We start from the raw sequence: 16,381 nt of genomic DNA on the forward strand, positions 1-16,381 counted from the left end.
GGTGCGCCTGACCCAAGTCATGGTATTTTCAATCACATCATATGCATGTGAAAGCTGAACAATGAATAAGGAAGACCGAAAAAGAGTTGACGCCTTTGAATTGTGGTGTTGGTGAAGAATATTGAATATACCATGGACTGCCAAAAGGAAGAACATAACTGTCTTGGACGAAGTGCAGCCAGAATGCTCCTTAGAGGCAAGGATGACGAGACTGCGTCTTACATACTTTAGACATGTTGTCAGGAGGAATCAGTCCCTGGAGAAGGACATCATGCTTGGCAGAGTACAGGGCCAGTGGAAAAGAAGACTCTTAACGAGGTGGATGGACACAGTGGCTACAACCATGAGCTCAAGTATAACAACGACTGTAAGGAGGGCTCAAGACCGCGCAGTGTTTTGTTCTGTTTTGCATAGGGTCGGTATGAGTCAGAACCGACTCGAGGGCACCTAACAACAACAACAACTCATTGACTTACTTAATAGAGAAATAAAACACATTTGTAAAAACAATTGAGAACATTCCTTTCCCCTACATGTGCCTCAAAGAATGACGCTTTAACGCACTGGAAAAGGTGTGCGTTTCCCTTTCTGCTCGCTAAGAGAGATTGAAAGAAAAATGGTGAGAGGCAACATAGCCATGCTTATCTTGGCAGAAAAACATTGCTGCAAGCAGCAACAAAAATTCCTTTACTGTTTTTTTTAAAGTAACGGTACCTGCTACCTAGTCCCTTTCCACTTGAGCAATGGATTTTTCTATCTGTATTTATTTATTTATGTTTCCCCTCGCTGCTGGCTGACAAATGCTGTGGGCAGAACAGAACTTGCATTCCGTCTCACTGCACCCTGAAAAAGACGCACACTCTCTATGTTTGATGTATTATTTCCTCCACAGAAAACAACGATGCCTCAGGAAACAAGCTACGGTACAAAAGGCTCAGCGTTGCCTGGTGAACAAGAAGCAAAACTGTATAGAAATGAGGCTAGATAGGAAAAAAAAAAAAAAAAAATGCATCTCTATACACATTAAAATAAGATGAAGATAAAACAAAAACAATAATACACAATTTTTAGGTAACCCTGGAGGTAAACACTGAAAACTCTATTTAGTAATTAAAATGTGACATAATGGTATGAAGATGTCTAAGCTTATTTTATGCCAAGGTCCCCTTTAACAATCTGATGAAAGTTATGAATATGCTATCTGAAAATTTTTTTCTCTCTTTCACACACGTGCACGCACACACACACGCACACACACACCTGTTTTACAGATCATTTACAAGAGTTCTTGAAGTTTCTATGCCTTAACCAGACTAACAGACTAATACCTGCTAGTTTAAATGAGTACGATTTTTTGGTTTGTTTGTCATACCAATATTAAGTCTGACATGATATGTCACATTTAGAAAAGAGCTAACATCTCTTTAAGTGAAGAAGTTAATCTGAGTTGCAATTTCGTATATGAGCCAGTATCAGAATATAAAGAAAAGAAGTTACCTGAATGGAGGGAAAAATGGCTCAAAACATCTTGTCAGGTATTAAAGTAATGGTGTGTTTCAAGAGGCTGGGATGAGCAAGTTTTGTGTCTGTGAAGTAAGGAAAGGTAAGGTGGAACTTCTGTGCATAAGGAAAGGTCACACACAAGTAGGAAAGTTCTGAGATCGGATGAAAATGAACAGTCATTACTAGAAATGCCAGGGTAAAGAATCTGAGTTAGTTGGGAAAACTCGGAGTTATATTTAGATAGTAGAAAGAATGCAACATATCTGAAAAGAATAGTAAGAACCAATGTACTTAAGAGAAAAGGATGTGGAGAAGTACAGCTTATAAATTTGGAAAAATAGTTAACAGATTTGCCACAGGTTACTCATTGCAAGTTAGGGTGCAGGCAGGTCGATGAAACACCACTTAGCTCAAAAGAGGATTGGGCAAATAGTATACTATTTGAATTCTACCTTTGTTTGCCAATCAATTCCTCCCCGCCTGGAGATATCATTGTAAGTGTACTATGCTAATTTTTTTTACAACAACATTTAAAAAAAATGGTATAGCAGAGCTTAGAAAAATATTTCTTGGTGGGAGGGAGCAGTTAGCAAAGAAATTAGAAGGTGCAGCATAGTTGCATAAAAATACAGTAACCAAAGTTCTGGAATCAAGTTGATGTGGTTTAGCTCTGTTCTGTAAACACTCTCTTATTATGAGAAGATATCTTTTTCTTGCTAAATCTGTTTGTTATTTTCTAAAATAAGTGAAATACTTGGAACTATGAAGATTAAATTGAACAATGTATGTAAAGTACTTAACATACTGCATGACAAGGTGGCAGAAGGAAAAAGTAATTATTCATATAATTATCATATTAAACAATAAAACTACTTTTGTAAGCAGCATACAATTTGGGGGTTGTTGTTGTTATCATTGTTAGGTATTGTTTAGTTGATTCTAACTCATAGCAACCTCATGTAAAAAAGAACTAAATACTGCCTGATCCTGCCTCACAGTCATTGCTGTGTTTGAGTCCATTGTTGCCACCGCTATGTCAATCCATCTCACTGAGGGTCTTCCTCTTTTCCAATGACCCTCTATTTTACTAAGCATGATGTCCTTCTCCAGGGATTGGTCCCTCCTGATCACATGTCCAAAGTACTTGCAAAGAAATCTGGACATTCTTGTTTCTAAGGAATATTCTATCTGTACTTCTTCCGAGATAGATTTGCTCGTTATTCTGGCAGTCCATGGTATATTCAATATTCTTTGCCAATACTGTAATTCAAAGGCATCAATTCTTCTTTGGTCTTCCTAATTCATTGTCCAGCATCACATGCTTGTGAGACAACTGAAAATATCATGGCTTGGGTAAGACGTGCCATAGTTCTCAAAGGAACGTCTATAATTTTCAACAATATAAAGAGGTCTTTTGCAGCAGATTTGCCCAAGGCAATACACTGTTTGGTTTATTGACGGCTGCTTCCATGGGTGTTGATTATGGATCCAAGAAAAATGAAGTCTTTGACAGCTTCAATCTTTTCTCCATTTATCATGACGTTGCCTATTGGTCCAGTTGTGAGGAGTTTTGTTTTCTTTATGTTGAGGCATAACAATACTGAAGGCTATAATCTTTGATTTCCATCAATAAATGCTTCAAGTCCTCTTCACTTTCAGCAAGCAAACTTGTGTCATCTATCACAGGTTGTTAATGAGTCTCCCACCAATCCTGAAGCTCCATTCTTCTTCATGTAGTCCAGCTTCTTGAATTACTTGCTCATTGTAGAGTTTGAATAAGTATGGTGGAAAAGGTACAACTCTGACACACATCTTCTGGGCTGTAAAACATGCAGTATCCCCTTGTTCTATCCAAACAACTGCCCCCTGGTCTGCATACAAGTTCCTCAAGAACACGTTAAGTGTTCTGCAATTCTCATTCTTCTCAATGTTATCCATAATTTCTTATGGTCCACAGAGTCACATGCCTTTGCATAGTCAATAAAACACAGTTAAACTTCTTTCTGATATTCTCTGCTTTAAGCCAAGATCTGTCTGACATCAACAATGACATCCTTCATTTCTTTGTCTTCTTCTGAATCTGACTTGAATTTCTGGCAGTTGCCTGTGAATGTACTGCTGCAACCATTTGTGAATTACCTTTAGCAAAATTTTACTAGTATGTGATATTAACGATACTTTTCAATAATTTCTGCATTTTGTTAGATCATCTTTCTTTGGAATGGGCACAAATATGGATTTCTTCCAGTCAGTTGGCCAGGTAGCTGTCTTTCAAATTTCTGAGCACACATGAATGAGCCCTTCCAGAGTTGCATCCCCTTGTTAAAACATCTCAGTTGGTACTCTGTCAATTCCTGCACCCTAGCTTGCATCAATACAAAAAAAAAAAAAAAAAAAAAATTGGGTTAGTTATGCTGTATCTGTAATTATTAGTTCAGGAAAATTCCTAATTTCACTCACTCATTCAACTGATAGTTATCCAGAGGCAATTATGAGCCAAACAGTATATTAGTCATTGTTGATACAGCAGCGAATAGAATAAAGTCCCTGGCTTAAGTCTCTCTCATTATGTTACAGTTGGGAAGGCAAATGTACAGCAATAAAAAATTATTAATTGTTACCAGGGATGGGAGGGAGAGGGAAGGGGGAATTTTTGCATAGGGGCATTGAGTGTATGTTAATGATAGTGGAATAATTTGGAAAATTTAATGAGAATGGCTGCACAAGTTAAAGAATGCAATCAATGTCATTGAATTATGCATGTAGAAATTGTTGACCAGGTGTATATATGTTTCGTTGAGTATATTTTGACAACAATTAAAAAATGAAAAGTTATCATTAGCCAATTACTTAATATCTATAAGCTTCAGGTTTCACAACTATAAAATAGCAAATTTTAAAACTGTCCTAAATAACTAAGAGTAGGTTGTGAATAAAAAAACTATTTAATATTAACATAATGAATGTCAGAAGAGACTCTGAAACTTGTTCTTGAACATAGAGTAGCTAAAGCAAAAGGGAAAAATTATGAAGTAAAAGAGCTGAACAGACAATTTCAAAGGGCAGTTTGAGAAGATAAATTAAAGTGTTATAATGAAATATACAAAGATCTGGAGTTAGAAAACCAAAAGGAAAGAAGATGCTTGGCATTTTTCAAGATGAAAGAACTGGAGAAAAAATTCAAGCCTCGAGTCGTAATACAGAAGCATTCTATGGGGAAAATATTGAAAGATGAAGGAAGCATCAAAAGAAGATGGAAGGAATACAGACAGTCACTGAACCAAAAAGAATTGGCTGATGTTCAGCCATTTCAGGAGATGAAATATAATCAAGTACCAATGGTAATGAAGGAAGAAGTCCAAGATACACTGAAGGGAAGGTCAAAAAACAAGGATCCAAGAATTGACAAAATACCAATTGAGGTATTTCAACAAATGGATATAGCACTGGAGGTGCTCACACTTCCATGTCAAGAAATTTGGAAGGCACCATCTTCACCAATCAACTGGAAGAGATCTATATTTGTCCCCTTTCTGAAGAAAGGTAATCCAACAGAATGCATAAATTATTGAACAAATGTTTAATATCACGCTAGTAAAATTTTGCTCAAGACAATTCAAAAGCAGTTCCACATTGACAGGAAAATGCCAGAAATTCAAGCCGGATTCAGAGAAGGACGTGAAACAAAGGATGTAATTGCTGATGTTGGATAGATCTTGGCTCAATGCAGAGAATACCAGGGAGATATTTACCCAGTGTTTTATTGACTAAGCAAAGGCATTTGATTGTGTGGACCATAAGAAATTTTGGATAACCTTGCAAAGAATGGAACTTCCAGAACATGTAATTATGTTCATGAGGGACTGTTCATAGACCGAGAGGCAGTCGTTCTAACAGAACAACGGGATACTGCATGGTTTACAGTCAGGAAACCTGTGGCTCAGGGTTGTACATTTTCATTATACTTATTCAATCTTTATGCTGAGCTAATAATCCGAGAAGCTGGACTATATGAAAAACAGAGCATCAAGATTGGTGGAAGACTCATTCACAACCTGTGATATGCAGATGACACAAACTTGCTTGTTGAAAATGAAGAGGACTTGAAGCACTTACTGATCAAGATCAAAGACTATAACCTTAAGTATGGATTGCATCTCAACATAAAGAAAACAAAAATCTCACAACTGGACCAGTAAACAACATCTTGATAAACAGAGAAATGATTGAAGCTGTTACGGGTTTCATTTTACTTGGATCCACAATCCATGCACATGGAAATAGCAATCAAGAAATCAAATGACAGATTGTACTGGAGAAATCTGTTACAAAATACCTCTTTAAAGTGTTAAAAAGCAAAAGATGTCACTTTGAGGATTAAGGTGCACCTGACTCAAGCCGTGATATTTTCAATGACCTCGCATGCATGCAAACTCTGGACAACGTACATAAAGACTGAAGAAGAATGATGCCTTTGAATTATGGTTTTGACAAAGAATATTGAATATACCTTGGAGTACCAAAACAAAGAACAAATCTGTTTTGGAAGAAGTACAGCCAGAATGCTCCTTGCAACAAGTATGGTGAAACTTCATCTCATGTACTTTTGACATGTTGTTAGGAGAGCCCAGTCCCTGGAGAAGGACACTGTGCTTTGTAAAGTAGAGTGTCAGCGAAAAAGAGGAAGACCCTCAAGGAGTTGGATTGACAGAGTACCAGAAACAATGGGCTCAAGTATGGCAATGATTGTGAAGTTGACTTGGGACTGAGCAGTGTTTTGTTCTATTGTGCATAGGGTGACTATGGGTTAGAACAGACTCAATGGCACCTAACAACAACAAAATTAAAATTACAACATTAATAGAAATAAACCCTCTCCTCAGTTATTGACAAGGTTAGGTTCCAAAAACCAGGTTGTTATGTAAAATTGGTGCTATGTGACAATGGAGGATGACCACATCAGATCATAAAATGTAGGATGGCTGCATCATTACATAACTACCAAATTACATCACTACAAAACTGCTAAACCACTGAGAATCATGGTCCAGCCAAGGTGACACATGACCTTAACCATCACATCTAGTATTACTCTCCCTTGTTCCACGATGTTCATTACCACCAGACTTATGTCATAAATAGGCAAAATATTCTGATTGTAGATTTTTCACTATTGTTGTAAATGCTGAATGTTGGATAATGAGACAGTTGATACGTGAGGCAAAGGTGAATTTATGTTATTCCTATGTACCAAATACGCTTCTACGTTTACACTCATCTCATTTACATTCAATATAACTGTGATATAGGTGCTAACATTATAACCATTTTACAGATGAAATTATTGAGCGTTGGAGATGTTAAGGAGCTAGATGAAGGTATATCCCTAGTACATATTGTTTCTTGGTTTTGATCCCAAGAAATCTGACTCTATAGCTTTCTAGTCCTCATAGAATCCACACTTCTGTCATTTTGTTGTGCTGTGGGGGCTTGTTTGTTGCTGTGATGATGGAAGCTATGCCTCTGGTATTTATATACCAGCAGGGTCACCCAAAGTGGATGGACAGGTTTCAACTGAGCTTCCAGACTAAGACATACTAGGAAGAAGGACCTAGAGGTCTACATCTGAAAAGAATTAGCCAGTGAAAACCTGATGAATAGCAGCAGAACATTGTCTGATGTAGTGCCAAGCCCCTCAGGTTGGAAGATGCACAAAAGACAACGGAGAAGAGCTGCCTCCTCAAAATAAAGTTGACCTTAATGACACAGATGGAGTCAAGCTTTCAGGACCTTCACCTGTAGATGCTGCCTGACTCAAAATGAGAAGAAACAGCTGCAAACATCCATTAATAATTAGAATGTGGAATGTAGGAAGTATGAACTAGGAAAATTGGAAATCTTCAAAAATAAAATGAAACACGTAAACATTGATACCGTAGGCGTTAGTGAGCTGAAATGGATTGGCGTTGGCCATTTTGAATATGACAAACATATGGTCTTCCATGCCAGGAGTGACAACTTGAAGAGGAATGACATTTCATTCATCGTCAAAAGAACATTTCAAGATCTATCCTGAAGTACAACGCAGTTGATGGTAGGGTAATTCCATGTACCTACAAGGAAGGCCAGTTAATAAGACTATTGCTCAAATATATGCATCAACTACTAATGCCAAAGATGAAGAAATTGAATATTTTTACCAACTTTTGCAGTCTGAAATTGATCAAACATGCCATCAGAATGGATTGAAAATCACTGGTGATTGGAATGTGAAAGTTGGAAACAAAGAAGAAAAATTGGTAGTTGGAAAATATGGCCTTGGTGAAAGAAATGATGCCAGAGATCACATGATAGAATTTTGCAAGATCAATGATTTCTTCATTGCAAATACCTTTTTTTCACCAACATAAATGTCAACTGTACACACGGACCTCACCAGATGAAATACACAGGAATCAAATTAACCACACCTGTGGAAAAAGATGATGGAAAAGCTTAATATTATCAGTCAGAACAAGACCAGGGGCTAACTGTGGAACAGAGCATCAATTGTTTATATGCAAGTTCAAGTCGAAGCTGAAAAAAATTGAACAATTTCACCAAATCTGAGGTATGGCCTTGATTATATCCCACCTGAATTTAGAGACTGTCTCAAGAATAGATTTGATATGTTGAACACTAATGATCAAAGACCAGATAAGTTGTGGAATTACATAAAAGACATTATACATGAAGAAAGCAAGAGGTCATTAAAAATACGGAAAAGAAAGAAAAGACAAATGGATGTCAGAAGGACTCTGAAACGTGCTCTTGAATTTCAAGTAGCTAAAGCAAAAGGAAGAAATGATGAAATAAAAGAGCAGAACACAAGATTTCAAAGGGCGGCTCCAGAATACAAAGCAAAGTATTATAATGATATCTGCAGAGACCTGAAGTTAGAAAATCAAAACAGAAGAACATGCATGGCATTTCTCAAGTTGAAAGAACTGAAGAAAAATTCAAACTTTGAATTACAATATTGACGGCTTCTACTGGGAACATATTAAGTGACACAGGAAGCATCAAAAGAAGATGGTGGGAATACACAGAGTCACTATATCAAAAAGAATTGGTCAATGTTCAAGCATTTCAGGTGGTAGTGTACGATCAGCAACCAATGATACTAAAGTAAGAGGGCCAAGCTTCACTGAAGGCATTGAAGAAAAATGAGGCTCCAGGAACTGACTGACTACCAATTGAGATGTTTCAAAAAAGGGATGCAGAACTGGAAGTGCTCACTCGTCTATGACAAGAAATTTGGAAGACAGCTACCCAGCCAACCAACTGGAAGAATACATATGCCTATTCCCAAGAAAGGTGATCCAACCAAATGCAGAAATTATCAAAGAATGTCTTTAATATCACATGCAAGTAAAATTTTGCTGAAGATCATTCAAAAATGGCTGCAGCAGTATATCCATAGGGAATAGCCAGAAATTCAAGCAGATTCAAAAAAGGTTGTGGAACCAGGAATATCATTGGTGATGTCACATGGATCCTGGCTGAAAGCAGAGAATACCAGAAAGATATTTACCTGTGTTTTGTTGACTAGACAAAGGCATTTGTCTGTGTGGATCATAATAAATTATGGATAACATTTTCGAAGAATGGGAATCCCAGAGCACTTAACTTTGCTCAGGAGGAACCTGTACATAAATCAAGAGGCAGGCATTCCATCAGAACAAGGTGATACTGTGTGGTTTAAAATCAGGGAAGATGTGTGTCAGGGTTGCATCCTTTTACCATACTTATTCAATCTGCATGCTGAGCAAATAATCCAAGACACTGGACAATATGAAGAAGAACAGAGCATCAGAATTGGAGGAAACTCATTAACAATCTGCATTATGCAGATGACACAACCTTGCTTGCTGAAAGTGAAGAGGACTTCATCACTCACTGATAAAAATCCAAGACTACAGCCATCGGTATGGGGTACTCCTCAGCTTAAAGAAAACAGAATTCCTCACAACTGGATCAATAAGCAACTTCATTATAAATGGAGAAAAGAACAAACTTGTCTAGGGTTTCATTTTACTTGGATCCACAATTGCCACCCATGGAAGCAGCAGTCAAGAAATCAAACAACACATTGCATTTGGCAAATCTGCTACAAAAGACCTCTTTAAAGTGTTAAAAAGCAAAGATGTCACCTTGAAGACTAAGGTGAACCTGACCCAAGCCATGGTGTTTTCAATCGCCTCATATACATGTGAAACCTGGACAATGAACACGGAAGACTGAAGAGTCAAGGCCTTTGAATTATGGTGTTGGTCAAGAATATTGAATATACCATGGACTAACAAAAGAACGAGCAAATCTGTTTTGGAAGAAGTACAGACAGAATGCTCCTTAGAAGCAAGGGTAACAAGGCTACATCTCATATACTTTGGACATGTTATCAGTGGGACCAGTCACTGGAGAAGGACATCATGCTCGGTAGAGAGACAGCAAAAAAGAGGAAGACCCTCAATGAGATGGGTTGGCACAGTGGCTGCAACAATGGGCTCAAGCATAACAATGATTGTGAGAATGGCACAGGACTGGGCAGTGTTTTGTTTTGTTGTACACAGGGTCGCTATGAGTCAGAAGTGACTGGATGGCACTCACAACAACAGCAAGTCCTCATAAGTAGTATAATTCCTTGTTGTTCATTGCCAGAAACTTGCCAGTCAATTCTGACTCCCAGCATACTAAAAATTGGAAGATGGATACTGTACTTGTGTTGCGGCCAATAGATTACATAAATAGGAGACTTTACCGGCAAAATTGAAATCAAGCTGAGCTGCCAATGTTAGTAATGAGAAAATCTGAAGGTGTTAAGAGAGCTATAACCATAAAACCCAAAAAGAATTCAGCCTCTGACTCATCTTTGGATGAGCGGTGACTTTGGTAAAGAGGGTCAAGCATAACCAGATATTTATCTTAATGGTGACGTGTCTACAAGAAAGGCAGTATCCTTAAAATGATAACAAAAATGGCATCATCAGCTCCAATAGAGAAAGCATATGATAGTCAACTAGAAAAACCAATGCATGGAGATTGATCTATTAATGCAAACAAACACAAATTTATGGTTATTCATGCAGTCATTTCCCAGGGCTACAAAAGAAAAGAGACCGTACTTCCTGCATATAATGGGATAGCAATGTCTCTTGTCTTATAAGATCTGGAAGGTACAAAATTTTATCTTTATAAAAACCTAATTAATGATTAAATAATCAATAGGAGTTCAGGAAATATTTTTTCCTTATTTGTATAAGTCATCTCATGCTTCTTGGAAAACCAAGGATGTACAACATCAGCACTAGTTCATGGCAAACTATTACCTTTAACTTTTCCTTGGGAAAAGAAAGGAGTGGGAAAAAAATGTTACCTAGAAACATTAAAAAATGTTAAAAATAGATTGCACAAGAACAGTCTACATGATTTCAGATGAGTATTTTTATGTCTCCATGTCCTATGATCTGCTGGGAAACGCATCCCATATATATGAAATAATGCCCTTCTACCAAACTCAATTTGTTCTTAGTCATCAATTGCATCCTATAAACGTAGTATTGCTGAAAATCATCATGCTTGCATTTGTGAGAATTATATTCTAACATATGATGTGAAATTAATTGGATGGAAAAATTATTTTTGCACTCCCACAACAAGCATTTCCTTGCTTTATTGCTTTTTAACAGAATAAAATTTTATTGTATCCTATCTTCCCCATTGCTCCTGTCCTTTAAGTAACTTTACTTCTTCCTTTGATTTATGGAGACTTCAATTTTGTTTTCAAATCTCATATTCAAAATCCTGAAAGAAAATTACAATCTCATCCTCTAACATTTTAAGCTGGAAGGGGTGTGGGGAACTAAGAAAATCTGACATACACAAATGAGAAAAGTGTATATGAAGAAAAAAAAAATTAAAGACCATTTTCCATTGTCTGCTCTGCTAGTCTATTTTACCATAAAATGTTTGATAAATGTATTTGCCTTTGTATCCACAGTAAGTGCTTTATTTACTTTGCCGGTTTCAGGCAGATTTGCAAATTTTGGAGTAGAAATGCTGATTTTTTTGTTTGTTTGTTTTTTTAACCTACAATTAGAAAGATACTAAAATCCTGACAGCAGCAGGAAACTTCAGCACCCAAATGAAAATGTGATATCCCATTATGGAAGCACATGAAAATTCAGATAGATTCAGGGACTCTGATCATGTTTCTATTATGCACTTCCTTCCCCTTGCTCAGAACTACTCTTGTGGCTCTGAGAAATACTTCATATCTGATATCAAGGTGTCTTAAATTGTAATAAGCATGCTTTTTTTGCATTTAAAATGTTTTGAGAGACATTTCATTTCCATACAAAATAAAAATTTAATTTAGTAATTTCACCAATTTAATTTTACAAATGATGCTAATTTTAACATCTCCCCCAACTGATGAATTCACTGCACCTAATGAATGTACATGCTATAACCTCTGTCTTCTTAGGTTTTGTGACTTTATACCAAATACGAAGTAGGAAAAGACCATCCCAAACATGCATCATCCAATATTCCTCTACTATAAAAGGACTTTAGACATTTCAAATTTACATTGCCAAACATTTTTTATCTTTGAATAATTTTTTTCTTTCTTGTTGTGATGTTATTAAACTAGAAAGAAATAATTTTGTTTAATTATTATTTGAAAATTCTCATGAGAAAGTATCTTAGGCTGGGTTCTCTAGAGAAGCAATACCGGTAAAGAGTATAAGCATATATAGAGAGATTTATATCAAAGAAATAGTTTTTCTTTGTCCCAACTCTGTAGATCAGGATACAGGCTTCGCCTGATTCACAGAGCTAAAGGGACTGGTGAACCCAAAATCAGCAGGTCAGTGAGCAGAGCTCTTGCTCACAGGCTGCAAAGATCCAAGAATCCCAAGATTGGCAGGCAAGACCACAGGTTAGATTCTGGCTCAAGTCCCAAGAACCAGAGGTCAGACGAACAGGAGCGAGTTGCAGGATCCAAAAGGAGAAAAAGCCCACCAGCCTTCCCAGAATATTCACTTATATTCAATGCCAGCCACACACCCAAGGGAATTCCCTTTCAACTGATTAGCTACTCACAGCAGATCCCATCACAGAGGTGATCACATTATATGAAATCTCTCCACGGAGGTGATCATAACATGATACGGCTGCCAAATCACTGATAATCATGGCCCAGCCAAGTTGACATACAACCTTAACCATCATAGAAAGTATTCAAAAAAAAAAAAAAAAAAATTTTTTTTTTTTTTTATTTGGCCTAATACCTAGAAAAATGGATTTAAAAAGCATTGTTTTGTCATTCACTTCAGTTTTTAATCATTATGGTGTGCTTTGGTCCTTCTAGAAACCAAGTTTCAAATTTTCCTGTTTCATCTCTTGACCAAATGATCTTTCTTTTAGTATCAGCAGAGCTCACATTACGTAAATATCATTTTCATAGTTAACATTCACCCCAAATTACATGTAATATGTCAGATCTTCACAACTAGGATTGTGCTTAAAATGGATTATAGGTGACAACAGATTCCAGAACAATCATTCATCTTCTTAGGAAAGCTCATTAACCTTTAAAAGTTTGTACATGATTCCATAATTGTCTTGCAAGAGGGTTTTTATTTCTCCTTTATTTCTTCAGGTTACCCCTTCATATGGCCAACGATGAGGCTGACATTCTTTTTCATTCTTTGAGCTGGCAAAACAGTTGGCAAAACAGGAAAAAAAGAAAAATTTCTCTGAGCACCATCCTTGTCTCTAGCACTTTTTTTGGCTCAAAAATCCATTGCCATCTGGTCTATTCCAACTCACAGCAACCCTACAGGATAGAGTAGAACTGCCCCAGAGAGTTTCCAAGGAGCACCTGGTAGATTTGAACTGCCAACCTTTTGGTTAGCAGCAGTAGCACTTAAGCACTATGCTACCAGGGTTTCCAATCTTTGGGCTTAGGAAGAATGAAATATCATGGCTTCTTATGCATATAGTCCAACAGAAAAATCACTTGAAAAATAATGAAAAATTTTCCATGTTTATTCTTTATTCCAACCTTTGTCTAAAAACTACTCTTCTTGTAAAGCTCATTCATGTTTCATATCATCTATAAACTGTTCTTAGTTTGTATCTGTCTGCATCAAATAATTTCAATTTGAGGATGGCCAAAGCTCTAATGAAATAGGTGATGTTGATTACAACATTTTAGATTATCTAACAAATTAAAACAAAACAAAACAGAAAAGCACAATAAGACTGAAAGTGATAATAACTGTTTCAGGCTTTTATGTAATTTACTCATTTTCATGGGTGGTACAAGTTTAGGATTCTTTCACTAATCATTTAATCAGTTAAGGATTTTATTCCAGTTTAATCTTTAGAAAATATTTCAAACGTGGAATTCATGGACAGAACACTATAAATCTTTTCATTGAAAAGAGTTGGAAAGCTTTCCTTTTTTAAAACTCATGTGAGTCTTATAGACTAAATCATCTTAGTTAAAAGTACTTTTATTGCACCAGTCTAATCCAATCCCTTCACTTATGTAAATGTTTTTTTGTTTTTCTTCCAAAAAAAGACAATGAACTACTTGTGGATGAGAACGGAGGTAAAGATTTCCTTTGTGTTTTTCTCAGTACCTAACCAACTTCTGGGCATGAAATGGACATATTATATATTTTTACTGCCTTAACTAACCAAGGTAATAGGTCACTCAAGAAGAACTCATTAGAGAACTTCGTAACAAAATTTTAAACATAGAACATTCGTTATAGTGATTCAAGTAGTCTGTACGTGAAGTAACTAACTTCACAAATTTAAAGATCAGTAAAGCAAAATGGCTGAAGACAGCCTGCCTTTCCCCTTCACACTCATCAGCTTGCTACACTTTTGTTTTGTAAATCTGAGGCCCATTAGTAGTTTTACTGACCACATTAGAAAAATCATTCTTGTTACAAACATTTACCATTTGCCTGAGCATATTGAACTACAGGTTTCCCCCTCCCCATCTGTTTCCTCTCTCCATACAACTTATTGTTTGTCACCCAAATTAGCTCCATTGTGTCAAATTCTTCTCAGATCAGAACCTTGTTTAAAATATTAGGTCAAATCCTTTCAAATATTAGTACTTTTCTTGTAGCAGTGTATTTCAGTCTTAGTATCGTGGAGATGAATTTCAGACAATTTTTGTAAAAGTTAACTTTTGATATGTTCCATATTATCAGCATCAACATATGGAAAACAAAGATAGGGGCCTGGAAAAGCCTGAAATGACATCATCAGAGAAACAAAAATATCTCCTGAAGCCTTAAAACCACACAATAGTTTTGTTTAACTGGTAAAGAATTCCTGCCTTGAACATTATGCTTTTTTAAGTTCTACGTATATGGGATCAAATTAACAACAGCAACTCAGTAGATTAGATAGAAGCCTTAGGGTGCAGTGAGATTTTGTTAATGGGTGTGGAACAACTCCGGAAAGAAGGGTGAGAATGGTTGCACAGCTCAAAGGTTGCAATCCATGTCCCTGAAGTGTACATGGAGAAACTTAAATTGGCATATGTTTTTGCTGAGTATATTTTCAACAACAACAAATAAATAATATTTTTTAAAGAGGCAGAAAAACAACAAAAAAACAAAAAGTGTAGTTATCGACAGCATCACGTTATCTAGGTATGACATCAAATTACTTTCAGATTTCAAAGGTCGATTTTATTGAATCCTTTGGTTTTAGTGAGGTCGTTCTTCTTTTTATCTCATGTCTGATGAAGCCTGTTCCATATTGGTCCTGATCCATTACAACTGACCAAATAGCCCACTCTAAGCTGCCATCAGTATGACTTTATAAAATTGGGCATGTTACCTCACTTCTCATTTCCTTAGTTGATTACTCTCTAAAATTAAGATAAAAATATACAGATCTCCTAAGACTGTTTTATAGATAAACTGAGACAATAAATGTAAAATCCTCTATACACGTCCTGGAATCTAATAAACAATTTAAATGTGTTACAATTTTTATTAATATTCTATGTCTTGAGAGTATTTTTTCTGTGATTTCATGGTTAGTATATTTTATTCTTTAGTAATAAATAAAAGACACCCATTCCACTAGCTAATATAAAAAGTTTGCTGTAAACATATAGAAAAGAATCTAGGACCAGGAAATGAAAGTTGGGCCATATGGAAAGAAACAAAAAATGTTTTCAGGAAAGTGGTAATATTCTCTTTCCTCAAGGAACAAAGTATCCTTTACTTTTGTTTCATTGTGGGTGTCTGCTCGATTTTGTGTTCTTATTCAATTACATTCCATTGTTATATTAGTCAAGAAAACAGAATATATGATAGATATTTCAGTCAGGAAACAATACTTCTAATTAGGTGCTCACAAAATCTTCAGAGGGGTTAATAGAACAGTGGTGAAAGAACGGTTCCAATATTCCAGAAAATTAGGAAATTTCAGGATTCACAGAAAACCACCACTATTGATCTCAGCTCCTTTCGGTAATAAACAAACAAAAAATCCAGTTGCTATGGGGTCAACTCTGACTCAAGGCGATCCTAAGAGTGTCAAAGTAGAACTGCTCTGTAGGTTCTCAAAGGCTGATTTTTTGGAAGTAGACCGCCAAGGCTTTCTTTCAAGGATCCTCTGGGTTGACTGAAACCTCCAACTTTTTGGTTAGCAGCCATTTGCAATACTCAGAGACTCTTTCACTAATGAGCTGAGTGACTAATTGAGCATATTTTGATATTGGCTTTAAGAGATGAACTTCAGGCTCTTCTTTTTTGATTCATTAATGACATCTTCCATATTCTCAGCATCAATA

This window comes from Elephas maximus, chromosome 5, assembly GCF_024166365.1.
Source record: "Elephas maximus indicus isolate mEleMax1 chromosome 5, mEleMax1 primary haplotype, whole genome shotgun sequence".
NCBI classification, from domain to species: domain Eukaryota; kingdom Metazoa; phylum Chordata; class Mammalia; order Proboscidea; family Elephantidae; genus Elephas; species Elephas maximus.